Here is a 27336-nt window from a genome sequence, read left to right on the forward strand (position 1 = left end):
GAGACAACGATCTGAATGCGTATGAACTTAACAAAAAACCAGACAAACGGATAGAAATGAAGGGATCAGCCAAGCCCACAGTTATAGCTGTAGATTTCTCTTTCATTGTAATTATTTATTATTTTTTAAAAAGAATAGTTTATTGATTTTTAGAGAGAGAGGAAGGGAGCAGAGAGAAACATCATAACATCCATCGGCTGCCTCCCGCACACCCCTCCCACCCACTAGGGATCGAGCCTGCAGCCCGGACCTGTGCCCTGACCACGGACGATGCCCAACCAGCGGAACCCCACCTGCCAGGGCTCTAGTCGTAGATCCCAACACTCCTCTCTCAGTAATTGTCAGAACAAATGAATAAAAACCAAGCAGCTGGGAGATTTGGACAATACTCTCCCCACTTGACCCAGCGGGCACCTGCTTACCAGGACACTCCAGCCAACGCCTGCGGACCCTGCAGAACACAGAGGCGTTCCAGTGCCCATCAAACCTTCGCCAGGACCTTTTGCGCGGCCATAAAACCAGTCTCCACAGCTTTACAAAGATTAAAATGATAAAAAACATGTCCTCTGACACCAGGGAATTAAACGAGAGGCGATAATTTAAAGGCACCTGGAAAACCCCCAGATGTCGGGAAGCTGAATGGCAGCCCTAAATAACCCATCGATCAAAGACGGCGCAGAAAGGAAGCACGGAAAATGGTTGGACTCGAACAGAAATAAAAACAAAACACCGAAATGAGTGGCAGGCGGCAAAGCCAGCGCGTCGAGGGGAGGTCTGCTTCTAAGCGCTCACGCTAGGGAAGAGAACCACTTAGAACGAACGTTCTGAGCTTCTGCATGGAGACGCAGAAAAGCCAAAGCAGAGGAAAGACGCTAAAGAGTGGGGAGCAGGAAAAAAGGACGTTCAGAGCCATGTGGGGACATCAATGGAGTTAAAAGCTGGTTCTTTGAAAAGATCAACAAGGTTGCCGCACCTCTAGCTAGAGATTAAGAAAAAAGGGGACAAGACGAAATCACCAACATCAACCCGCTGGCACCGACCCAGTGGGACCCCGTGTCCTCTGCACACCCAGCCTGCGGCGATGCTACATGAGAAGCCAGCCCAGTAACGGTGACGGTCGTACAGTGGCTCGGCGATGGAAACGCGGTGATAAAGGCGACCGGGTGGCGTCGGGCCATTCCTAAGTACAATAAGGGCGACGTGAACTCGAGCTCCCTCCGTGACACCCCGACAGGCCATCTGGGGACAGGCGGCTGCTCGGGGACGAGGGGCGGGGCGCATGCACAGCAAGGACACAGCGGGGCGAGGGGTCACTCGCATCCCGGGCGGACAGAGCGGACGTGCCAGAGGGCTCCGGGGTGCTCACAACGGCGCGCGATTTAAACCTACGGACTGTTTATTTCAGACTGTTCATTGAAACGTCAAAGAAGAGAGAGGATCATGGGTCGGCTGCCTCCTGCACACCCCCCACTGGGGATCGGGCCCGCAATCCAGGCATGGGCCCTGACCGGGAATCGATCCCGGGACCCTTCAGTCCGCAGGCTGGTGCTCTATCCACTGAGCCACACCAGCCAGGGCTGCGAGGAAGGGTTTACAATCAGCGCACGGACGGCAGGAGACCCGGTGCCGAGGCACCAGGTGAGCCGTGGGAGGCCGCGGTTCCTGAGCCGTGTGGCCGGGATTCGGATCCAGGTCAGTTCACCCTCGTCCACCCACCACCCCCTTCTCAGCACCGGGCAACGGGGCCGTGGCCGCGTCTCTGGCTCCGTCCCTCCGCCGCGAGCGGTGGTGGGGGGTGGGGGGAGCGGGATGCGAACCCCTCGGGAAGCACCGAGCCTGGGACGCATCGGGAATAACCAGGAGAGTGAAGAGGATGGAGGAGACTTCCGGCTCCCGCCCCCGCGTGATTAATTCCCTGCGTTTTACATGCACGTGCCTGCGGCCCCCGCAGCAATCGATAGCCCGCCGGCTGTAGTGCCGGGGCCCCATCCACCGCCCGGTGTCCGCGTTCGCTTCCTCGCTGCAGCTCCGTGACGTTGGATTCTTTCACCAGGACGGCTCTGCCAAGGGTCCCTCCAAGGACAGACACCCCGGTGGGGCGGCGACAGGGAGGGTGGGGTGACCACGGGGGTGGGGGGGTGAGACATGCGATATTAGCAGCCACGAGGAAAGGAAGGGGGCGCCACAATGAAAACACCACCAACTACATTTCAGTGACATTAAGGCTGGGCCACGGACCAACACAGCCAAGAGCCTACGGGTTCGGCTGACGCACCATCCGAAGGCGCCTTCCCTGGCCCGTCTCCTCGGCAGGAATGTGGAGCCATTTGTCACCTCCCTGACACGGAGGCCCCCCGACACCGGTGCCCCCCGACACCAGTGCCCCCCGACACCAGGCACCCCCGAACTTTCTCCACCTGAACCTCTGCAAAGGCCAGAGCTGGGTAGAGCGGCCTTTTCCTTCTGAAGAAGTTGTTCTTGCTCCCAGGACCCCCAGCTCTGCCCAGCTCACCCGCCATCTGACACGGGCGGCTGAGGGCTGGACACGACACGTCCGTTCTGCCCAGTGGCCGCCTTCGTGGCCTCCTGGCCTCCTCGCAGGGCCTCCTGGGATTTTCCCGTGCAAGGCCCTTCCCCGTGGGGCGGGGCTTCTTAGCTTTCTTCTTTTTTTAAAATATATTTTTATTGATTTCAGAGAGAGAAACATCAGTGATGAGAGAGAATCATTGATCGCTGCCTCCTGCACGCCCCCCACTGGGGACCGAGCCCGCAACCCGGGCCTGTGCCCGGACCAGGAATCGAACTGGTGACCTCCTGGTTCCTGGGTCGATGCTCCGCCCCTGAGCCACGCCGGCCGGGCGAGAATCATGTTCGTAAACACGTGCAATGACACACGGATTACAAAGGAGCCGGTGACTGGAATGGAGCTGCCCGCGTCTGAGAACGGACCACGTGTGAGCCTGCGCACTCATGCATCCGGGACGACCGGGCAGCACGGGCCCAACAGCCACCCCCCGGGCTGGACACGGGCCGAGCACGCGGCGTGTTGAGACGTCGGCAACAGTGACAACATCTGGGGTTTCTGTGGGTGACGGAGTTCAAGGTGCGCGGCTACCCCGGCGCCGGGCGCCTGGATTCCCACAGGGAGGAGGCGCTGACTGTCATGGAGTCCGAGAGAATAAAGGTGCAGTGGCCTGTACGCAAGCTCACGGGGAGGAAACGCGCCCGGTCCCCCCGCCATCTCCTCGCCACCGCGTGTCTTCCCTGCGGGACCCCGGAGGCCGGGACCGGCTGTCGCACCCGCGGCGACTACGGGGCGCCTGGCACCCTGCCCGCCGCGTGCAGAGGTGCGAGGCTGTGCGGCGTGCTGGGCGTCGGGCGGCATTTCCGCGGCTCCTGCGAAGGCTGAGCGCCGGTGCCGTTCCCCTCGGCGCCGCGTCCCCGCACCGTAGTCACGTGTTTACTCATCTCAGCCGAGACGGGACTCCCGCAGCGCAGGACCCGCCACTTCACGTGTGAAGTCCGCGTGTTTGGTGTTCACCGGGGTGTGGCCCTCGCCGCTGTCTCATGCAGAGGGTTTTCATCGCCCAGAGTCCTCCGCCCCTGGGAGGGGTGCCCGCCCCCGGAGGGGCGCCTGCCCCCGAGAGGGGTGCCCGCCCCCGGAGGGACGCCTGCCCCCGGGAGGGGCGCCCGCCTTTCCTGACGGGGACTCGCAGGTGAGGAGCGCGGTCCGACAGGTGCTCGCCGATAACAAACACCACCAGGTCTCTCACAGGTCGCTCGGCCCTGCCGGGCCCCCTTTTCTGGCAGCGATGCCAGTGAGGGTGCGGGGGGGGGGCTCTCATCAGATCCCCCCACATACACCGGGGAGGGGAGTTAACACGGGAAATGCAGGCATCACCGTTCCCAGCCAGAAGGCGGGACGTGAGCCCCAAGCGCAGGTGGATTCAATAAGACGGAAGGAAGCGCTTTGCCTTGAACAAGTGCGCGGAGTAGGGAGGGGGGTGAGGGGGGAGCTGGCTCGGCTGCGCTGGGGGAGGGGGGCGGGGGGAGGAGGGGAAAGAAAAGGAAAAAAAGTCTTGGGCTTTTGATGAACAGCATCCCCAAAGTGATCGATGATGCAGCAGGCGCATAGCGACCGTGTGAGGTCGGATGAAGCAGGAGACTGTGTACGAGGAGCTCTCCCGCCCCGCCTGCCCCGCACGCAGCGGGAGCTTTGGGCCCGACAGAAGGAGAAAACCGAGGTCCCAACAGCACAGGGAGGGCCGGTCCCAAGCCCACCGCGCAGACACCGCGTGACCCTCGGCCACAGGCCAGAGCTCTGGCGGCCGGGAGCAGCAGCCGGCTGACCCCTGCCAGCCACGGGGCCTTCCTGCAGGCCGGAGCGGTGACCGTGGCCTGCGTGGCAGGGACGGGCAGGATCTGGGGCGAGGGGCAGGGTGTGCGGGCAAGACCAGCAGGAACGGAGGCCGCTGAGCCGAGAAAAGCAGCTTTTCTCTCGCAGAAAGGCCGAGGGAGCAGGTGCGGCCACGGCAGAGTCACATCACGGAGGTGCCCCGGGCAGGTGCCCTCACCAGGAAGCACCAGCCCTTGGGGCGAAGCAGCCACGTGCAACAGACAGCTCCACCGGGAGCCGCTCACAGCCCGCAGCGCAGGCCACCCGGGCAGGCACGCGGTGTGACCCCCGAGAGGTGCAGGCCCACGGCCCCGCCGCAGAGACTGCCAAGGCCCGGAGCAACCCCCGGGGGCGGAGCTGGCAGCGGACGAGCTCGTGGCCGAAGGACGGAGCTGGAAGACTGGCCTGAGGAACTCGCCCGGGATCCCGGGAAAAAGGGCCGGAGGGAATGGAGTGAAGTCGGGAGGAAGGGGACCGGGCCGAAGCCACGGCGCTTCTCGGAGGCGCTGGATGCGGGAGGAGACAGCACGCAGCGCAGGGAAGACAAGCCAGAGGCGTCCCGGGAGGTGCCCGGAGCAGAAGGAAGGCTTCAGCGGGAGCGGCCACACAAAGGCCGGGAGGGGGAGGCGTGAGGCCCACAGCTGTTCCCCGAGGAGGCCCGGACCGGCTCACAGGAGGCGTCCTCACGGCCGACGGCCAGGCGGCCACAGAGAAGCCGAACCAGGTCGGCAACCGGAACACGATGAAGATGACGGGCAGGACCGTCAAGATCCAAGGAAAAATAAATTTTAAAAAATATATTTCTATGGATTTCAGAGAGGGAGAGGAAGAGAGACAGAAACATCAATGATGAGAGAGTCACTGATCAGCTGCCTCCTGCACGCCCCCCACTGGGGATCGAGCCCCCAACCCGGGCCTGTGCCCTGACCGGGAATCGAACTCTGACCTCGTGGGTCATAGGTTGATGCTCAACCCCTGAGCCACACCAGCTGGGCAGAAAAATAATTTTTAAACTAAAATTTGATGTTCAGCTAAAGCGACTCCAGGGTAAAAGGGGAAAAAAAAATTTTCCACACATGCAAGGACTCAGATGTGTGTCATCCACAGACCCACGGTGACGCGACCACCAGACAAGGCCCATGGGAGGAAGGGATGGAGGAGGCAATGGTGCCTGCCTGCTGCGTGCGATCCGAATGGCGTCCCCAAGTTCATGCGGACACCCCAGTCCCCACACCCCAGAGCGCAAGTGTATCCATAGGCAAGGTCTCGAAGCGGTGGCTACGTTAGGACGAGGCCATTAGAACAGGGCCTTGGTGAAGAAGGGGAGAGAGAGTCCATGGGAAGAGTCACAAAGGGAGCCGGTGGCCATGCGAACACCAGATGAAGTAGATTTTGAGTAAAAACTGTTGTAAGACCCAAAGAAGGACATTATGTATCGATAAACAGATCGATCAATCGATTGAATGGAACAATGACAGACGCACCTGACAGCGGAGTCCCTGAGATACAGGATGCAGAAATCGACAGAGTCAACAGGAGGAATCTCTCCCAGCGAGGGCTGCGCACTGCAGTAGCCTCTTTCAGCACAGACGGAACAGCGGCAGATCAATAAGGAACGGCGACGAGCCAGCCATTACGGGACAGAACAGGACGAGGACGGCACGACCGGTCCCACGGGAGGCAGAAGCCAAGAAATGATGAGAGATGCCATCGCAGGTACATCCGGAGAACACGCTCCCGCATCGCACGTCACATACAACAAACGCACAAGGGCCACAGGACAATGGCCTTAAGGGGACACATTAAAAGGCACAGGCCCGGGTTGCTGGCTCGATCCCCTGTGGGGGGCGTGCAGGAGGCAGCCGATTGATGATTCTCTCATCGTTGATGTTTCTATCTCTCTCGCCCTCTTTCCCCTCCGAATCAATAAAATTATAGTAAAAAAAAGGGACAAGGTGGCTTGCAGGCTGCGAGGAGGAACCAGCATGTCCCCCCCCCCCCCTCCGTGCCGCTCAGGGTCACGTGCCCTCTGCACGGCCTTGGAGCTCGGAAAGCAGAACCGCGAGACAGCCGGGCAGAAGCTGGCAGTCGCCGAGGGTGTCGCAGTGCGAGACGTCACACGGCCCCGAGGAGGGGACACGTGAGCATGATCAGAGGACGGAACCTACGTAACACGCTGGCTCTGACGGACCAGCTTTAAAGTCTGTGCCCGACCATCGGGCCATCGGACCATCGGGAGGCCCACGGCTCTCAGATGCACATGAAGTTTTACAGACACTCACCACGTCAGGCGACAGTGAAAAGCGGAAGTAGCACGGGGTAGGATTGCTGCAAAAAATACAAAAATAAAACAACTGCAAAGGGTACCGTCTCCAACCGCCACGCCAACACAATGTAAAGGGGAATGAAGACTTATTTAAAAAGGAACGGCAACGAGGCCATCGACTGCCGGACGCAGGAGGCCAGCGAGGGGCTGGCTCCCAGACCAGCCGCCCTCTCCCCACGTGCACACGTCACAAAGCAACAGGCGCAGCGGGACCGCGCGGACCAGAGCTCACTGAGCCCCATGTGGCGGGCAGCTCGGCGTCGTGTCCACCTCGGTGCACGATCGCGGTGCCGTTTCAGATCCGTGTCGAGCATAAAAGACGTTTCCAATGACCCTGGGGATAATCGCCAACGATTTAAAACGTGCGCCTGGCCCTGAGCCGGGAAAGGCTCCTGGACGAGCTCAGTGAGGACGTCGCCGGGAGACGGTCGAGGCGGCTGAGCAGAGCGCGATGAGGCGGTTCCGCCGGCGCAGCGCCAGCTGATGTGAGCGCGGGTCAGACAGCCCCCGACCCGGAGAGAAAGCGGCCGCGTCAAGAAAAAGACAGGAACGCGGCAGACAAGGGAAGAAGGGACACGCCCAGGTCCGCGTGATCAGCGAACAGGGAGCCACAACCAAGATGCAGCGCCAACGGAGGCGCCATGCTGCCCCTGAGCTGCCCCAGCTGTTCCACGAGACCCAGGAGGGACCCTCCCTCCCAGGGCACCCCCACCTCTCAGGTGGCCCCCTCTCAGGGTTGCCCCCCCTCCCCAGGGTACCCTCACCTCCCAGGTGGCCCCCCTCCCAGGGTCACCCCCCCTCTCAGGGTCACCCCCTCCCAGGGTCGCCGGGGGTTGGATGAGTCAGCAGACGCCTGTATAGGGCCCCTGGCTCGCCCGCCTGGCTGCTGCTCTCCCTGCAGCGTGGCCTTGCACTCCAGTGGCGACATGTTCTCATTCAGGTAAAGTCCTGGCGAGGGTGCCGGGGAAGGAACACGCTCACGCTGTCTTGGTCCCGCCAGTCCCGGGGGGCACCCTGCCACACCCACTAAGCCACCATGGTGTCCCCACCCCAGCAAGTCCCTGTTGGCACCGAACCGACAGAAACAGTCGCCTCTCTGACAGGAGGAGTGAGACCAGGAGGAGCAGGAAGGGAAGACCCTAGATGCCCGCACGGGGCTTCTGTCCCAGGGGAGGCCTTGGAGCTGTTACGAATGGGGCAGCCCGGCCGGCGGGGCTCAGTGGCTGAGCGGCGACCTGTGAGCCAGGAGGTCAAGGTTTTGATTCCCGGTCAGGGCATGTGCCCGGGTTGCAGGCTCCAACCCCAGTGGGGGCGTGCAGGAGGCAGCCGATCCATGATTCTCCCTCATCGTTGATGTTTCTCTCTCTCTATCCCTCTCCCTTCCCCATCTCTAAAAATCAACTGAAAACATATTAAAAAGAAGAAGAATGGGGCGGAGTTTATACCAACATGGAAGGAGCTCCAGGACACATTTTAAGTGAAGAAAAGCAGCTGCTGGACAATACGTGTTGTATGATGCCCCCAGACTAAAGCGCGTATTCCCGTCGCTACATTCGATGCCGGGACGAGGCCCGGACGGCGACCCCCCGCCGGCCACCGGTCCCGCAGGGGAGCTCACCAGGATCGATGCTGCGCTTGGAAAGAGAGGCAGCAGCATGGCGACAGTCCTTGAGGATTTTAAAAGAATGTTTTCATGCATGAATGTTTAGAAATAAGAGTAAGTGAAATATAAAACAGACCCCAACACCAATGCAATCTTTGGCCTCGCAGCCGGGGATAGAGGCAGCTGCTGTAATGATTTCAAAACTCGCTCCCAACTTGGTCCTCCTCCCTCCCATCTTTTCCCAAACCGACTGTCACTGGCCTCGCCTTGCCTCAGGCCATGCTGTTTGCAACAACAGAAACGGCATTGCTGGCTTGTCACCTTTCCTCAAGGGACTGGGTGCTCTCCACCCTTAATGCACCGCAAAGCACCCGGGAACCCGTGAAAATGCAGATGCTAATTCGGCGGGTCCGGGGTGGGACCCCTCAGACCCCACCCCGGACCCACCTCTGAGCCTCGAAGGGACTCGAGGCAACGCCACAGGGAGATGTGGACATTCCACACCTTAAAAAAATATATCTATACTTGTATTGATTTCAGAGAGGAAGGAGAGGGAGAGAGAGAGGGAAACATCCATGATGAGAGAGAATCATGGATTGGCTGCCTCCTGCACACCCCCCACTGGGGATGGAGCCCGCAACCCGGGCCTGTGCCCTGACCAGGAATCAGACCCTGACCTCCTGATTTCTAGGTCAACATTCAACCACGGAGCCATGCCGGCCAGGCTGTCCTTGATCTGTTGACCCAGCATGTCCATCCGTGGCTGGTGCCCCTGCTCCGAAGCCCCCGTGGCTGCCCACCCACAGGACAGCCTCTGCCTCCTGCGGCAGCATGGTGGGGGGGGGGGGCGAGGGTTGGGGGCCTCTCCTTGCCCTCACCTCACATCTTCAGACTTTTCCCCACGTGGAGACTCACCCCCTGCCCCCCCGGCCCCCCCTCCCCCCGCAGGCCTGGCACCGAGCTGTTTCCCTGCTCAGAAGGCCCCGGGCGCTCCTCTCTGCGGGCAGGGCCTCGCCGCTTCCAGCCTCCGTCCAGCGGCCAGACTCAGGGAGGTCCCCGGCTCCCTCGGCAGGCCCGGCGCCCCGTCCCTCAGACCGGCCTTCGTCGAGGGCCCCGTTATCACCAGCAGCAGGCTTGTTGGGCGGGAACCTGGTCTCCACCTTCCTCCTTGGCACCCAGAGGAGCGCTGCGACCACAGACCCTGGGACGATGACTAAGAGGATCAGGGCAGCCCGGTCGGCGGGGCTCAGGGGCTGAGCGTCGACTGATGAACCGGGAGGTCACGGTTCGATCCCTGGCAAGGGCATTTGCCCAGTTGTGGGCTCCATCCCCGGTGTGGGGCGTGCAGGAGGCAGCCGAATCCATGATTCTCTGTCATCACTGATGTTTCTCTCTCTCCCCCTTCCTCTCGGAAACCAATACAAATGTATGTTTTAAAAAGAGGATAAAGGTAGTAATGGATGCTCACGTCCGCGGATCAGACAAGGGGGACAAGCAAGCGCTTGGCAAATGGCTCGGCCAGGAGTTAGGTTTGGAGGGACCCTTCAGAGCCCGCCTGGGTCACCCCGAAACGAGCAGCCCACGCCTGGGCCACGGGGTCCCTCTGAGCGGGGAGCTCCCCGCACGGGCGGGCCCTGGCAGATGGGAGCTCGCGCCGTCTCCCGAGAGGGGCGCTATCCCCGCCTCGCAGGCAGGAGGGGGCAGAGCCGCCCGGTCGCCCGAGGCCGCGGCTGGTGGGCGGCAGAGCCCACGATCACGCACGCGCTGCCCCGTGAGCACGGGGTGAGTCAGTCGGTGCCCGCGGGACAGGAGGGCGAGGGGCGTGCCCGGCCAGTTCTGACGCAGGCAGCCCTTCTGGGCCCCTGGCCAGTCTCGGGGGGCCGCCCCCTCCCCGGGGAATGGCCCTCGCAAGGAGCATCGCCCCAAATCGCCCCACACCCCGCAGCGCGGCGACCGGCTCTGTCCGGAGCCTCTCGATCCTGCCCAGGGCCTTCGGGTTTGAAGCAAAACAGAAATCTGATTCACTGTTTCCAGTCCCGCAGGAAACGCAAGGCCTTTATGTCTCTGTCACTAAAACCCACGTCAGCCCAGAAAAAAAGCCTTGGTGTCTCAGGAGAGTGTGAACGCGTCTCATCTCACACCAGCACACGTGGCTCATGACGCAGGCGGGAGCGCCCCGGGCAGAGCGAGGAGATGGAGCCCATGACTGTACACACCCGCCCACCAGCGGGGGCCCCGCCCCGCCCCGCGCAGAACACCCGCCGTGGGGAGAGAGCCCGCGGCTCCGCTGGCACCCCAATAATGTGAGGGCGATGGCCCCCCATCTCCCGGGACTCGGGAAGCTCAGCCCAGAGGCTGCGGGCGGAGCCGGGGTTTCGGCAGGAAACCCAGGCGTTGGCCCCATTCAGGCGGGAGCAGGGGCGTCCCTCACACATGGGGGCGGCTCCCCAGGTAGCAGGCATGGATGCATCTGGAACCCTCCCGGACCCCAGGGCGCACCCGCTCCAGGAATTAACCAGAAACGCACTGGGTAGGCTCGGGGCCTGCTGCTCCCCGCCCACCGAAAGTCCACTGAACCCCGAGGGGAGACGGACGCTGCCTCTGGGAAGAGCCCTGTTTTGTGCAGAAGCGTCACCACGGGGCGCGGACGCTGGCTGAGCTGCGAGGCGCCCGGTGCTGCCAGGCTGGGGGCTCCCCCTGCCCGCGGGGGCTGTTAGAAAGTGCACCTCCCCCCCAGCATCCACGCGACCCGTCCTCATCGTCCCAGGGAGATGGACGCCGGCGTCTTGGCAAAGGGAAGGCCCAGCGCCCGCCGAGGGAGGAGGCGTGACCCACAGGAAGTCATGACGAGGGAGCACTTCATAGCAGCAAACCTCGCACGAGGTGGCAGCTCCCCACCCGCTACCCCGGCCGCTCCGAGGACCCCGCGGGGGTGGGGAGAGGGGGCGGGCCCTCATCTCCATCTCGCTGCGGGAGAGACGAAACCCCGGGGCAGAGATGTGCTCAAGGTCACGTGCAGCCACGGACAGTTACAGCCGGAAGGTTCCGGTCCTGACGCGCGGGCGGAGATGACTAATGGGGCTCGGGCTTCGGCTGTCAGTCGCACACCCGCCGCAGGCGTGGCAGCTGGTCACGGCCGTCCCACCGCCGCCCTGCTCGCCTGGCCCGGCCCCCACGAGGAAGCCCGCCGGGCATCTGCCACTTGCCCTGGCTCCTCGCAACCCCTCGCGCCAGGGAAGCCAAGATCCCGGGAGGAGGGCCTGGGCTCGGGCTGCCCACGCCGCCACGCGCCCACTGCAGGGTGAGACGTCCACCCGGAGCACCGACCGGCCCTCGGTCCACACGCCTGCTGCCTGGCAGCGAACGGCTGCTCTGTGCAGAGCGCGGGGCACGGTTGTATCGCCAAGACGGGAGCAGGGACCGGCCGAGGGTGGAGGCCTGAGCGCCGGGCAGGACGGAAGAGCGGACGGCAGGGCGGGAACATCGGAAGTCTGATCGCGGGTCTCCTGCACGTCAGGCGGACACGGAGTCGGCTGGTGGGCAGGACACGTAGGGATCAGAAAAGAGGGACCAGGAAGGATGCGCATGGACATGAGAAACAATGAGATAGAGAGACAGAGAGACAGAGAGAGAGAGAGAGAGAGAGAGAGAGAGAGAGGCCCCATGGCCATGTGGACACTGTGCTCCGAGGGAGAGGGGCCGCTGTGGCCAGTGATGCTGCGAGGTCCGAGGTCCGAGCTCCAGGCCTGCAAGGGTGAGGGGTGGACACTGGACCTGGCCATGGAGGCCGCGCCGTGGCTGGGAGCAGCCCTCTGTTGCTGCCGTGGGCGGGTGGCCTCCCACCTGGAGAAGTTAGAGACCTCCCCGCCCCGCAGGCCACTTTCCTCTGCAGCCTCACACGTCCCCACACTCAGAACCAGGGGTCTCCGGGGGCCCGAGGAAGGCCCGCCCCTAGGAGCGGGGGTGGGGGTGGGGGTGGGGAACACATGCTTCTCAGAGTCGGAGAACCCGCCAGGAAGGGGTGTCCATGTGCCTCTGTCTCGCTCCGCAAACAGGGGTGGCCGTGGGCTCAGCCCCCCGCCTGGTGGAGGTGAGCGGCTGGCTTGGCCCAGCTTCTGAGAACTGGAGACGGGGCTGGAGAGGGCGAGGTGGCATTATTCAGTGATCGCTCCCCTGGACCAACAGGACTGGGATCAACCGGACCGAACCAACCGGATCTGGACCAACTGGACCGGACCAACCGGACCTGAACCAACTGAACCTGAACCAACCAGACCTGAACCAACCAGAATGGGACCAACTGGACTGGGACCAACTGGACCTGAACCAACCGGACCTGGACCAACTGGACCTGAACCAACCAGACCTGGACCCGTTTAAAACGACCCGGGCCATTTCTTTGTGGCGAACGTCAGTGAGTCACACAACCCTACGCAGCCACCGGGACGGGCCCTGATGCTGATGAAAGGCGGTTTCACTTCACCGACCTCCATCCCCTGAAATCACCGCTCACCGAACCCGGGCCGCGCCGCACGGGGCTTGTGCCCTCGGGTTAGACAGTGGGTCGTGGCGCTGGGACTCCTGCACGTGTGTTCAGCAGCGTCACCGACAGCCGCGCACGGAACCCACAGGGGCGTGTCCGGGGCAGGTGGTGAGTGATTGGGTGGATTCATACGGCGCAGTCCTGTGCAGCAAGAACCCTCGATGACTGACTGCTACACACAACATGCAGGGAACTCAGGCTGGAGACGAGAGAACACGCGTGTGGCTCCGTGTATGTGAAGGTCAAGGGCAGGTGGGCAGGGGTGACTGGGACAGGCCGTGAGGCCCCCACCCACCAGACGCACCGGAGCGGAGTGTGCTGTGCGCCGGCCAGGGGCGCCCCCACCGGAGCGGAGCGCCCGGGATCTCTCTGACGGGGACGCTGGACTCGGGAGCTACTACCAGCGAACTTGTCCTTCATGGGGGACCAGCCAAGCCAGAACTGGGGTGGCAGCCGGAGACGGGGCACCCACCCCGGCCGCGCTGTCCTTTCTTTGTTTTTAAGAAAAAGATGTCTGTGGATCTCAGAGAGGACGGGAGAGGGAGCGGGAAACATTAATGAGAGAGAATCACTGATCGGCCGCCCCTGCGCACCCCCTGCTGGGGAGCCAGCCCACAACCGGGGCCTGGGCCCTGACGGGGAATCGAACCGTGACCTCCCGGCTCATCGGTCGACGCTCAGCCCCTGAGCCACGCTCTTCTCGGTCTCGCCTTTCCCGCAGCTTCTCACTCATAAAGAGGGGGCTCACGGCACGAACCAGCCAGACGCCCCGACGCCTCCCCTCCGGCCCGGCCTCCGAGCCCCACGCCCCAACTTCCGACGAGAAGCAGTTCTCTGTCCGGGTTCCTCCCAGAGACCGCCGTGTGCCTCCCGGTCAGTCCCGTCTCCGCTGGGCAGTGGCCTCACGGAGCCCTGCCCCAGGGGTGGCGCTGCCCTCAGGGGCGTCTGTGGGCTCCCGGCTTCCCCGGAAACACCGCGTGCAGGCGGGCTGGGCAGCCGGCGCCATCGCTGCGGCTCACGGAGCTCCCGCCCGCGTTCCTCGTTATCGCGGGGTAAGTGCACGCCGCCGAAGCGAGGCGTGGGGCGCCCTGCCCGGCCCCCGCCAGCACCAGGTCCCATCGCACCTTTGGACCCCGCCAGGCTGACAGGTGAGAAACGCAGGTCCCTGGCGACTTCCCTTTCCCTCTAAGTGAGGCGTGCTGAGCTGGTGGTGGTGGTGGGGGGGGGGGGCACGCTCTGCTCGCATGCCGCCTGGAGCAGGGTCCTTGGGGAGGATTCCCTGACTCTGCAGGCGGCTACCTGAGGCCAGGGGCCCCGCGGCTCGGCCTGTGTCTTCGCCTCTGGCCCAGCACCCCCCCTTCCCGTTTGTCTGCAGCCGCGACCACATGACAGCCAGGAGGAGCAGCAGCAGGACGAGCAGGTGCGCCTGGGGGAGCCCGAGCACAGGACGGAGCAGGGAGGCGAGCGCTGAGCCCGAGCTGAGCAGAGAGGACAGGGCCACCGACGCCCCCTCCACAACCGGACAGTGACCACTGTCCTCTCTGAGCCTCGAGCAGCCACGGCCCAAGGACCCCGCGGCCTGGCCGGGGGCTCTGCTGGTGGAGCGTCACCCCTGCACCAAAGGGTTGCGGGTTCGAGCCCCGGAAGGCACATACCTAGGTTTCCAGCTCATCCTCAGTCGGCGCATACGGGAGGTAACTGACCGATGTTCCTCTCTCACATCGATGTCTCTCTCTCTCTCTCTCTCTCTCTCTCTCTCTCTCTCTCTCACAATGAGTAAGGACTGACCCTCAGTGAGGGTTTTTTAAAAGACTGCCCCCCTGCAAACACCCCATTGCAGCCACTGACCGGAGCAGGAGCAGCTCAGGGCGAGGTTGGGGGACGCCCACAAGCGTGTTCTTTTCTTCCCGTGGGGCGTGCGGCGTGGAGCTGCACCCGGGAACCTGCCCGCCCGTTTTCTTTGGCAGAAAAATGGTGTAAGGGGCGTCCTCGGAAGTCGTCCTCCCTTTTCCTCCTGTCCCCGTGCTTAAACCTTGTCACGTGTCTCCTAGAGGGTCGGACACGCCAGTGCGCCCACAGGGCGGCCAGCTTCACCCTCCCCATCGCCCCGAGGCGGGGATGCAGGCCTGGCAGCCGGGCACCCGGACAGTGGGGAGCCGCATTCCGGCCCCGGCAGGACCCTCCGTCCGGCCTCTCCTCCCCCCCAGGTCTCGGGAGGACAGCACAGGGAGTGACAGGCAACATCTCGTGCTCCTCGTCTTACACGTGGCGTAGCCGACAGGCCCGACCATGACCGACCCCAGCATCCCGGCTGCAGTGGGAAAAGGGCTCCTGGGGAGCCGGGTGGGCACAGCCTGTCCAAGGTCAAGGATGAGCACAGAGGAGCAGGGGCACCTCGAACCCGCATCTGCGGCCACAGTGTGAGCGCCTTCCCCGTCCCCCTTGGCCTCAGACCCCGAGGTGGAGCTCGGACCTCCCATGGCCGCCTCCCCTGGGTCTGACCGTTTTTAAAACACAGGTTTTAACGACCTGGTCGTGCAAACGCAGCAGGCAGCAGTGTTGGGGGGCTTTTGGGGGCGCTGGCCACGTGGGGCTTCACCCCGTCCTACTCCCAGGGGCCCTGGGTCAAGGCCCAGCAGAGCAGAGGCTGTTCGGTTTTTTTTTTTTAAAAAAGCCTCACCAAGCGTATTTTCCCATTGATTTTTAGGGAGAGTGGGAGAGAGAGGGAGAGACAGAGAGAAACATCGATGTGAGAGACGTCGATGGACTGCCTCCTGCACGCACCCCGACCAGGGCCGGGGAACCGGCAACCAAGGTGCGTGCCCTGGACCGGCATCGAACCCGGGACCCTTCAGTCTGCGGGTCGCCGCTCTAGCCACCGAGCCACACTGGCCAGGGCAGAACAGCCGGTTCTGAACCGACCTGAGGAGGCTCCCGTGTTCTGCGGTCCACCCGCCTCTTCATCACCATCCCCTGGATATCGGGCCCGGCGGGCCTTTCACGCCTGAGGTGGCACCCCCTCCCCCGCCCGCCCACCCCCACCCGCACGGCCCTTCCGTTCTGGGCAGCACGTCTCATCGCGGGAGGACGAGCGTGTGGGGACGCGGGGAGGACGTCGGAGGAGGAGGACACAGGAGGTCGGAGGTCGCCGCACAACACAATCTCCGCCTGGAATCTTCCCTCCACCTCTGGGCCCTGAGCCCCACCCTCTCACTCGGCTCCCGCGTCCCCTCTGCCGGGATTCTTTCCCATCCAGGGAGTCTGAGCCACTCTGGCTGCGGCTCAAGTCCACACGGCACAACCCACTTCAGGACAGGGGGCCTCACACTCCCTCTGTGCCCCCACAGTGTCCCCGAGCGGGCACCCCACAGCACCCCCACAGCGTCCCTGAGCGGGCACCCCACAGCGCCCCCACAGCGTCCCTGAGCGGGCACCCCACAGCGTCCCCACAGCGTCCCCACAGTGTCCCCGAGCGGGCACCCCACAGCGCCCCCACAGCGTCCCTGAGCGAGCACCCCACAGCATCCCCACAGCGCCCCCACAGCGTCCCCAAGCGGGCACCCCACAGCGTCCCTGAGCGGGCACCCCACAGCATCCCCACAGCGTCCCCACAGTGTCCCCGAGCGGGCACCCCGGCCCGGCAGCACCCTCAGAAGGAGAGCTGGTTCAGGGCCCATTTTACGGGGTCGGTGAGGAGGAGGCAAACACAAGGGGCCTCAGACAGGGAACGCTGTGCAGCCCCGAAAAGGAAAGAGGCGGCCACCTGCTCCCCGTGGACGGGCCTGGAGTGACTCCCAGGGAGACCAGCCGTCCCAGAGGGACAGACGCTGTCCACCTCCCTGGGTCCCTGCAGGCGGCAGACGCACAGGCCCCGTGGAGGGTGGGCCGGGGTGGGAGGGGCCGGCCTCCGTGTGGGAGGTGGAGGTGGGGGTGGCGGCACATGGCAAGGAGCCTGGCCAGCCCTGCACCTTGTAGGGATCGGGGGGTAACGTCTACGTTATGTGCATTTTACCACCATTTACACATGCACACGGGGACCCTCCCGTGCAGCCAGGACTGTGGGCCGTGGGCGCTCACAGATCCACGCTGTGCTGGGCAGGAGGCTGGGCTGGTCCCTGCCCTAGACCACCGGCCACGGCACCACCCACAGCCGGAGAGGGGAGGGAGGGGGCGGGGGGATGGAGACTCAGGCGGAGAGCGGGCAGCACCACTGCCCGAGGCCTAGGACCCCCAGCACCTCCTGCTTCCTGCGGGGGCGACCGGACACCTTCAGGGCCATGAATGTCAGGGGACACTTTTTCAACCACAAGCCAGAGGCCTGGCGAGAAGGTGGGCGCCCAGGCCAGCCCGGCCCAGGCCCGGTCAGCGGGCGGCTCCCTCGTGGCCACACCTGGGGCCCCCTCCCTGTGGCCTGGGCGCTCTGAGCCTGGGGGACCGGCCATCTCCTCTGGGCCTGACCCCCAGGCCGGGAGGACCTCACCTCGCATCCAGTCACATCCCCCCCGCCCCCCCTCCCGCCCCAGCTCTCAGGAGCCTCTGAGTCAGGCCTGGCTGAGGTCTGGGAACTTCCTGTCCCCTCAGGTGGTGGAAGAGGCTCTTTCCCTCCCTCCTCTCTCCTCCCTCCTCCCTCCCTCCTCCCTCCCTGGGGGCAGGTGTGGGGACGCTCTGCTCTGCGGGGTCACCCCTCCTCTGAGGGGCTGGCACTCTGCCCGGTGGACACTCGGATGGTCAGAGAACCGCGGAGACTCAGGGAGGTGCAAAGTGAAAGAAAGAGAAAGGCTTGGAAGGGGGGGACAGAGAAAGGGGGGGAAGAGATGGAGGGGGGGGAGAGGAGCAAAGGGGCCCAGCACTGGGCCAGCAGAGCCAGACACTCCCCACCCCCCACCGCCACTCACAGCCCACAGCCCTCGAGGGACGCCCAGGCATCCCGGCCAGGCACCCTGTACCCTCAAGTACGCCCCCGCCCCCCCAAGTCACTCCCCCCACCAGGACCAGGCTCTCTCCCCCAGTGCGTCCCCTGACTCCCGACGCCCCCCTCAGTCCCTCCACCCCCGCACGTCCTCTGAGCCTACCTGGGGCGCTCATGCTCTGCCAGCTGCGGGCACCTCCTCCATGCAGGCCACGGGCTTCCTCCCGGCGCCCGGCCCTGGGCCTGGCCACACCGTCCAGCGCCTGCCCGGGGGCTGCAGGGCCGGGGTGGGGGTGGGGGGCAGCGCTCCCCGGAGGCAGGAGTCCGACACCAGGGGAGGCAAGAGAGAGAAAAAAGAAGAGAAAGTGTGTCACAGACCGGGAGGGCGGGGGAGGGAAATGCAAACCCGACAGGAAATGAGACTAAAATGCAAAATGTTAGAAGAAGAGATAAGGAAGAGGGGGAGGGGCGGGCTGGGTCCCAGGCCCGGGAGCAGCGGGCGGTGGGTGGGCCCTGGGCGGGGCCGGCGGCCGGCTCTGTGGACACTCGGTGGGCCCTGTGGCCAGCCACCTGCCCAGCTCTGAAGCCTGCAGGGCGGGTGTGGCCGTGGGAGGGGGCCCCAGAATGGTGGGGAGCATGAGTCCTGTGGCCTGGACCCCCCAGCCTCCTCCCGCCTCACCTCTGTGCCAGCAGCCCCTGGGGCTGGCCGGTCCGCTGGAGGGGCCCCGGTGACCGAGGCTGCCATCCCTCCCGCCCCCTGCCTGCCCCCAACCCCCCCACGGCCCCCCCCCCCCGCCCCCCGCTAGAGAACAGCCCCGTCGCTTCCTGCTCTGATGTCTGGGGAGCGGTCCTCGGGCCCTGGAGGGAGACAGTCCTTCAACCGAACGGCCGAGCGAGAAGGCGCGACTCCGCGTGCGGCTCGCGGGCCCTGGCGCCTGGCTCCTGCGGGCGGCCGGCGGACAGGCGGACAGGCGGACAGAGCGCGCTTCCTGCGAAGCGTCCAGAATGAACCCTGGAGCCCACAGAGAGAGAGGGCCCAAGCCCACCCGGCCGCGGCCCGCAGTCCTGGGTCCCGGGACCCTCGGGGCGGCGGGTGCATGTGCCCTCGGGAAGCCGCCCCCCCTCCCCGCTCCCCTCCTGCCGGTGGGGGCAGCTCCGCCTGCAAACCCCCATCCGGAGCCCGGGATGCACCCACCGCGCACACTCTGCCGGCAGCGGAGGGAGGTCCGAGCAAACGGCCTGCGAACCACCCGCCCAGACTAGAGCTTCGCCCCGGGCTCCCTCGCAGCCCCGTCCTCACACCCGCGGACACAGGGTCTGACCGCTCCCGGCGCAGAGCGGTCCGGCCGCCATCGCCAGCGCGTTTGCCGCCGGGGGCCAGGTGCAGGCCCTCCTCACGCTGCTCTCGCTCGGACCCGGGATCGATCGCGGGATCGCGTGTGGCTCGCGGAGCTGCCCCCCCACCCCCGGAACCTGAGCACACGCAGCTTGGGGAGAGGGGGGCGAGCACAGTGAACACCCCCCCAGCGGGCTGTGCTGAGCGTGTGCTCTGTTTGCTTGAACACGTGTGTGCCCTCTGTCCCTCTGGTCATCAGGCCTTGCTTTTTGGAACATGTTTCTAACCAAGTTGAAGACATCCATGCACACACCATGCACACACATCCATGCACACACATCCATGCACACACATCCATGCACACACCATGCACACACATCCATGCACACACATCCATGCACACACATCCACGCACACACCATGCACACACATTCATGCACACACATCCATGCACACACCATGCACACACACCATGCACACACATCCATGCACACACATCCATGCACACATCCATGCACACACCACGCACACACATCCATGCACACACATCCATGCACACACCATGCACACATATCCATGCACACACATCCATGAACACACATCCATGCACACACACACACCATGCACACACTATGCGTGCACACCATTTACACACATCCATGCACACACCATGCACACACATCTATGAACACACATCCATGCACACACACCATGCACACACTATTCGTGCACTCCATTTACACACATCCATGCACACACATCCATACACATCCATGCACACACATCCATGCACACGCCATGCACACACACACCATGCACACACACACCATGCACACACACACCATGCACACACTATGCGTGTACACCATTTATACACATCCATGCACACACATCCATTCACACACCATCCCTCCATGTGGGGCTGATGGGGGCATCCTACAAAAACGTGCAGAACACGGTGGGCTGTGGTGCTGCTGCTGTGGGACCGAGGGCTGCGGGCGGGCGCGGGGCTGGTGGCGGGCCCTCTGGGCGCCACGCGTGGGGCAGGTGGATGCGGAGAAAACGGGGACTCAGCCATTCGCAGCAGCTGCGCTCTCGGCCCGTGTTTCCTTCCCGAGGGGGCGGAGGACAGCGCCGACACTTCATCAGCATCAGGGCAGCCGGCGCTGCACGGCCGGTGCGGTGGGGCCTGTGCGGGCGCCGCCAAGTGATGAGGGAAGCGGTCAGGACGGGGCCGCGAGCGTGGGAAGTGGTCAGGGACGCTGTCTGTCTTGGGAGCGGAGGTAGCAGCTGGGACCTAGGAGGCTCTGAGTCGCCGGGGCCACCTCCTCGGAGTCCTTCCCTGGCTCCAGGGCACCCTGTGCGCCTAGTCCCCGTTTAAAGATGGAACCGGTCCGCCGGCTCATCCCGCCCAGGGCGCCCCTCCCGCGGCGCTGAGAGGGCACCGGAGCCACCAGGCCGCCGGAAGGCCTGTGTGCAGCACGACGTCTGAGCCGGGAGTCAGGCTCCTGAGAAAGACCAGCGCCGTGGCCAGAGGACTCGCACCTTAAGACCATCCAGGGGCTGGGCTATGCGGCACCTCCCGGCGGGCGTGCCTGGCGCTCCGTCTGCTTCCTGAGGGCCCGCCCGCCAGGCCACTCCAGCGAGAGGGGAGCTCCCATCTGCCGTGGGCGCACCCGGCACTGTCCCTGTGGGCACCAAGGTGTGACACTGATGTCAGACAAGTCAGAAGCTTGCTTTCCTGAGAGCCCACCCAACCCTTTGGGCTGCGCCTTCGCATCTGCACATCCTCTGGCATGAAGTGCGCGGTCACCCACACTGGCCTTGACCACCCAGAGAGTGTGGGCGGATGTGTGTTTCTACCTTTAGTTTCTTTCTTTTTTTAAATATACTTTTTTGATTTCAGAGAGGAAGAGAGAGGGGAGAGAGAGAAACATCAATGATGAGAGAGAATCATGGATCGGCTGCCTCCAGCACACCCCACACTGGGGACCCCGAAACCCGGGCATGTGCCCTGACCGGGAATCGAACCGTGACCTCCTGGTTCATAGATCAATGTTCAACCACGGAGTCAGGCCGGCTGGCCCTTTGAGTTTCTTCATGGAGGAGCTGTGTCGTGGGAAGTGTCCACCTCACCACGGCTCGGTTCCGGGTGTGGAACGTGGAGGGGTGTCACAGCTGCGTGAAGGGTGAGGCGAGAGGGCGAGTAGGAGGGAAGGGAAGTCAGACGGGAGCGTGGAAGCAAGAAAGGGAGGACTGGAGGCGAGAGGAGAGCCAGCCGCAGCGGATCTGATCATACAGAAGCCGCTGGGGAACGGTCTGTAGGTGCAGTAGCAGTCACCCCAGTTCCGAGGCTGACGCAACACACGGGTCGGCACCCTGCCTGCCGTCCAGGCCGGAGGGCTGCACATGGCCCTGTCCGAGGCGCCCACGTGAGCGCCTGCAACAGTGGACATACCCAGAGCGAAAGCAAAGCAAAACCACCACCAAACCACACAACACACACTCACACACACACACACACACACACACACACACACACACACACACTCATACACACAGTCACACAGCCACGCACACACTCACACTCAGTCACACACTGCACACTCACACACACACTCGCACTCACACTCACTCATGCACACACACATTCACACCCACTCACACACTTGCACGCACACACATTCACACTCACGCACACACACACTCACACACACAGCATGTGCCAGTGACGGCCTATATAGGCACAGCTCTGGGGCGGCTGGTATGAAATAATGATGAGGATGGGCCCATACAGTGTTAACATACGTGACCAGAAACATAAAGTACGTTCATATTTTTCATGGCCGAGTCGTATCCCACTGTGTAAACGCACCCCCGCCCCTTCACCCGCTCGTCTAGGAAATCCCACCCTTGGCGACAGCATGGGGGCCTGGAGGGCGCTATGCCGAGTGAAACAGGCCATCAGAGTGCCGGGAGCCGGTCCATCCTTGCTGTTTCAAGGGACCTGGCATATATGGCATACTGTTTTTAATATGTTTGCTAACCTTCTTGGCACTATGTGTTTTAACCAAGGTCACCTCTCTGAGAAAGGTTGTTTTCCCAGGTAGGGATTTTCCCCTGAAGTTAGGGAGGGAATAAAACCCCTTAACTAAGTGCCAGGCAGGTAATTAATCACTTTAACTACGAATAATCATGCTTAAGCTACATAATCTTTACTCCCTGGAATGGAGATAAGAAACGCCCTAACCTTTGGAATAGAGATTGATAGGATTGGAATCAACTGGTATAAATACAGATGTAACAAGACAACAGGACACAGAACCTAGACACAGAACCTACACAGAACCTAGAGACAGAAGAACTTCGCTGGAGAGAACATGGCAAAAGATCCTGGACAGAAACTGGCCACAGAACCTAGAGAAAGAACCTAGCGAGAGAACCTGGCTGAAGAACCTAGAGACAGAACTGGCTACAGAACCTGGATAGAACATGGCAAGAGAACCTGACTAGAACCTGGTGACTGAACCTGGCTGGAGAACCTGGACAGAACCTGGCTGGAGAACCTAGCAAGGGAACATGGCTACAGAACCTGGCTGGAGAACCTACAGAACCTGGCAATAGAACCAGACAAGAGAACCCAACCATGCTGATCAACTGAACGCTGCCTCTGTGTCATTCCTTCTTCATCAACTCCGTCCACACCTTTGGGGACCCCTGGACCTGCTGGGGTTGGACCCCAGCATCTGGCTCCCGAATAGGGACCCATTAGGTAAGCCCCCCCGCACTCGGGATGGATAGGACTCCACCATAGGAAGAGGGTGGATAGTCTTCGCCGACTCCGTCCACACCTTTGGGGACCCCTGGACCTGCTGGGGTTGGACCCCAGCATCAGAGAAATACCAGTGCCTGTGAGTTCACTCATAACGAGCAGATAGAGACAGACTCCTAGAGCGGCCGGGGCGGGGGTGGGGAGAGTGGGAGGATTGAGCAAAAAAAGGGGAAAAAAAGAGAAAGAACTCACAGACACGGACAGAGGTATGGTGACTGCTGTGGGGGAGGGAGGAGGGTGCGGGGGGATAAAGGGGGATAGAGCCTGGACTCGGGGTGGTGACCGGGGCACAGACGGTGTACTGTAGATTCGTGCATCTGAAACCCGTCTAATTGTTAACTGGTGTCACCCAAGAAAATTCAATATAAAATAAAATAGATCACATTTTATTAATAAGGATTAGGACCCGCTGGGCCGGCGGGCATCACCCTGGGACAGGCAGTGTCTAGTGTGGCATGGCAGGCCCTCCCGCCACGGCCACGCCAGCAGTGGCGCCTCCTACTGACAGCTGGGGCAGAGCACTTTAACCACCTCTAGTTCAAAACTATTTTCAGAAATCCTATCTAATAAAAGAGAAACATGGTAATTGGCGTACGACCGCTACCCTTCCATTGGCTAATCAGGGCGATATGCAAATTAACTGCCAGCCAAGATGGCGGCCAGCAGCCAGGCAGCTTGAAACTAACATGAGGCTTGCTTGCTTCAGTGATGGAGGACTCCAACGTTCCCCGCCTGCCTTGCTGGCCTCTGAGCCTGCAGTTTGAAACATTGTAACAAATATAGAAGCTAAACAAAACCCCAGAAACCTGCTTTCAGCGAGCAGGGATCTCAGAGCTGGAGTTATACATTGTTTCGATTATAAAACCCAAACAAACCAGATACCTGCTTTCAGCAGCAGAGGCCTCAGAGCTGGAGCCAGAGCTAAAGCTGGCCCAGAATTAAAAAAAAAAGAAAAAAAGGAGCGGTTGGGAGCTTCTGTCACCCGCCAGCCTGAAAACAGCCCTCAGCCCCTCACCCAGACTGGCCAGGCACCCCAGTGGGGACCCCCACCCTGAAGGGTGTGTGACCAGCTGCAAACAGCCATCATCCCCTCACCCAGGCTGGCCAGGCACCCCAGTGGGGACCCCCACCCTGATCCAGGACACCCACCCTTCAGGGCAAACCAGCCAGCCCCACCCATGCACCAGGCCTCTATCCTATATAGTAAAAGGGTAATATGCCTCCCAGCACCGGGATCAGCGTGACAGGGGGCAGCACCCAAACCCCCTGATCGCCCTGTGGCTCTGTGTGTGACAGGGGGTGGGGCCACAACCACCCTATCTGCCCTGCTCTGTTCGTGACAGGGGAAGGCGCCCCAACCTCCTGATCAGCCCTGCTCCGTGCCTGATACGGGGGAGCTCCCCAACCCCCTGATCGCCCTGCAGCTCTGTGTGTGACAGGGTAGAGTCATAACCTCCCCATCGGCCCTGCCCTGAGTGTGAGAGTGGCGGTGCCCCAACCCCCTGATTGGCCCTGCTCTGTGGGTGATAGAGGGCGACGCCCCAACCCCCTGATCCGCCCTATTCTGTGAGTGACAGGGAGGAGCCCCTCAACGCCCTGATGGGCCCTGCTCTGTGCATGATGGGGGGAGCTCCCCAAACCCCTGATGGACCCTGCTCTGTGCGTGACAGGGTAAGGAGCCCCAACCCCCCTGATGGGCCCTGCTCTGTGCGTGACAGGGTACAGAGCCCCAACCCCCCTGATGAGCCCTGCTCTGTGAGTGACAGGGGGCAGCGCTCCAACCCCCGGATTGGCCCTGCTCTGTGTGTGACAGGGGGTGGCACCACAACCTCCCCATCGACCCTGCCTTGAGTGTGACACGGGGTGGTGCCCCAACCCCCCAATCGGCCCTACCCTGAGCGTGACTGAGGGTGGCATCGCAACCTCCCGATCCGCCCTGCTCTGTGCATGACAGGGGGTGGTGTCCCAACTCCCCAATCGGCCCTGCTCTGAGCCCGACCAGGGGCTGCACCTAGGGATTGGGCCTGCCCTCTGCCACCCGGGAGCCGGCCTAAGCCAGCAGGTCGTTATCTCCCGAGGGGTCCCAGACTGTGAGAGGGCACAGGCCGGGCTGAGGGACCGGGCCTCTAGTCCTATATAATAAAGAACTAATATGCTAATTAGACCTGATAGCAGAACGACCTTCCAGAACAACCTTCAGGGATGACCAGTGGGCAGGGCTGCGGGGCCATGAGGCAGCTGGGGCTGCAAGTGCTGAGGCAGCCAGGGCTGCGAGGGCCTTGCACGAATTTTGTGCATTGGGCCTCTAGTAATCCTGTATAATTAAAGGCGAATATGTAAATAAACCAAACTGTGGAACAACCAAACAACTGAACAACCCGTCACTATGACGTGTGCTGAGCACCAGGGGACGCGTGCGGAACATGGTGGGTGTTGGCTGCGGTCAGGATGGTGGAGCAGGTGAGCGGGGGCGCCAGACCAAGGTGGGGCGCTGGTCATTGTCATCGGGGTGAGCCTCTGGTGGTTACTAAAAACTCTTTGCACCACAGTCCTGCCCGGTGCTCACACCTGCTGCCGGCACCCCTGCACCAGCCCCAATCGCTCTGGGCCGTCAGTGGATGTGAGCAGCGGCCGCCGGCCCCGATCGCCCTTGAGGGCTTCTCCACCTCCCCCTGCTCCTGAGGGGCGACTGGGGCAGCAGCTGCCACTTGCACCTGCTGCTGGCGCCAGCCCCAATCGCCCCACGCCGTCGGTGGGTGTGAGCGGGGCTGGCGGCATCAGGTGTGGGAGTGTGGGTGGTGGGAGTGGGGCTGCCGGCAGACAGGGGACCGGGGGGCTGCGGGGCTGTGGTGGGAGGGCCTGGGCGGGGGTGCAGAGGATGGGCCGAGACCACCCCTGTGCCCACCGCAGCCTCGAGGCCCACAGTTCCTTTCAAGGTGCACGAATTCACGCACTGGGCCCTAGTTATATAAGAACTGGCAACACATTGTTATTTGTGGGTTTTTTGGTTTGAAAACAATGATCAGTTATAAAAAGAATGAATTTCAATTTTAAAGACATTCAAAGTCAGAAAAAGACTTCCCGTCTCAATGAAAATGGGTACTTACCAAACAAAATATTACAGCTTAGGACCTGCCTTCGGCTTCACCGTTTTACAGTGTAAACATGAATACAACTCCCCGATGGGCACAGAAACGGCAGACGCGCGGTAACCGGAGATCGCTTGGCCCTCGGTAGCGGCCGCGTGGTTTTCAGGCGGGAGGAGGACACGTGGGGGCTTGGAGAGGAGACCCAGCCGAAAGGAGCGCAGACGCTTCCGACCGCGGGGAAGCCTTTCGCTAAACAGCTTTTCCCGAATGCTGAGCCACGGGCCATAAAGCTCAGCTCTCCCGAGTGTACAGTTCAGTGGCTTTTACTGCATCGAAAGCGGTGCCATCACCATCGCGGCCTGGACAGCATTTCCGTCACCGTCCACGCAGGGCTTGCGCCCGCTGGGAGTCTGTCTCCCACCCCCCAGCCCCACCCATCCCTCCACCCCTGCACCCAGCCACCTGCCCATCCACGCTCATCTCTGCGGACTTGTCTGTCCTCAACGTTTCCTAGGAGTGGCATCGTACCAAGTGGCTTCGTGTGTGGCTTCTCTCACTGAGCAAAGCGTTTCTGAGGCTCCCAGCGCCGCAGCCGGACGGCGTTCTGTTATGACAGACGCTGCCCCTTCCTGTAACCACACCCCCGCGCCCCGGCCCCCCGCGTGTCCGTCTCCTACCAGCTGGCCGGCCGGGGCTGTTTCCACTCCCGGCTGCACCGGGTTCCGCTCTCGCCATCGGTGCCGCGGTTCCATGTTCTCGTTTTATTGCCAACACGTGTTCCCGTCTTTCTTTTTTTTAATCACGGCCATCCTCACAGGCGTGAAGTGGTCTCTCGTTGGGGTTTTGATTTGCTGATGACGTTGGGCATCTTCTCGTGCGTCTCTCGGCTACTGGAGCATCTTCTTTGGAGAAGTGTCTCTTCCAGCCCTTTCCCAGGTCAGGGATGGGCTGTCGTGTCTGCGGACTTGTAAGGGCTCTTTCTTCCGGGTGCAAGCTCTGTGTCAGGTCTATGGCTGGTAAGTAGTGTCTCCCCGTCTGCGGCTGCCTTCCCACCTTCCTGACGCTGTTGTTCGCAGCACAGACATGTTCCTGTGGACGCGTCTCCTGTGTGTTATCCCCTCACGGTGCGTTTGCTGGAGCTCCTAGGACAGTGATGGCGAACCTATGACACGTGTGTCAGAGGTGACACACGAACTCATTTTTTTTGGTTGATTTTTCTTTGTTAAATGGCATATAAATATATAAAATAAATATCAAAAATATAAGTCTTGCCCTAACCGGTTTGGCTCAGTGGATAGTCAG

At 62.3% G+C, this 27336-nt stretch overlaps 1 protein-coding gene across 3 annotated transcripts in view; it reads right to left on the minus strand.

Annotated features, from left to right (window-relative positions):
* Positions 1 to 18120, minus strand: part of CARD11 (caspase recruitment domain family member 11) — a 71508-nt gene extending 53388 nt beyond the window's left edge. For 2 of the 3 annotated variants that reach the window (XM_036314660.1, XM_036314659.1), the window contains exon 1: positions 17941 to 18120. The gene's annotated coding sequence lies outside the window, so the exon portion shown is untranslated. The remainder of the gene's footprint in view (positions 1 to 17940) is intronic. The other variant, XM_036314658.1, reaches the window with a different exon arrangement.
* Positions 18121 to 27336: the final 9216 nt, after the last annotated feature.

The sequence above is a fragment of the Myotis myotis genome, unplaced genomic scaffold (assembly GCF_014108235.1).
Source record: "Myotis myotis isolate mMyoMyo1 unplaced genomic scaffold, mMyoMyo1.p scaffold_m19_p_6, whole genome shotgun sequence".
Taxonomy (NCBI): domain Eukaryota; kingdom Metazoa; phylum Chordata; class Mammalia; order Chiroptera; family Vespertilionidae; genus Myotis; species Myotis myotis.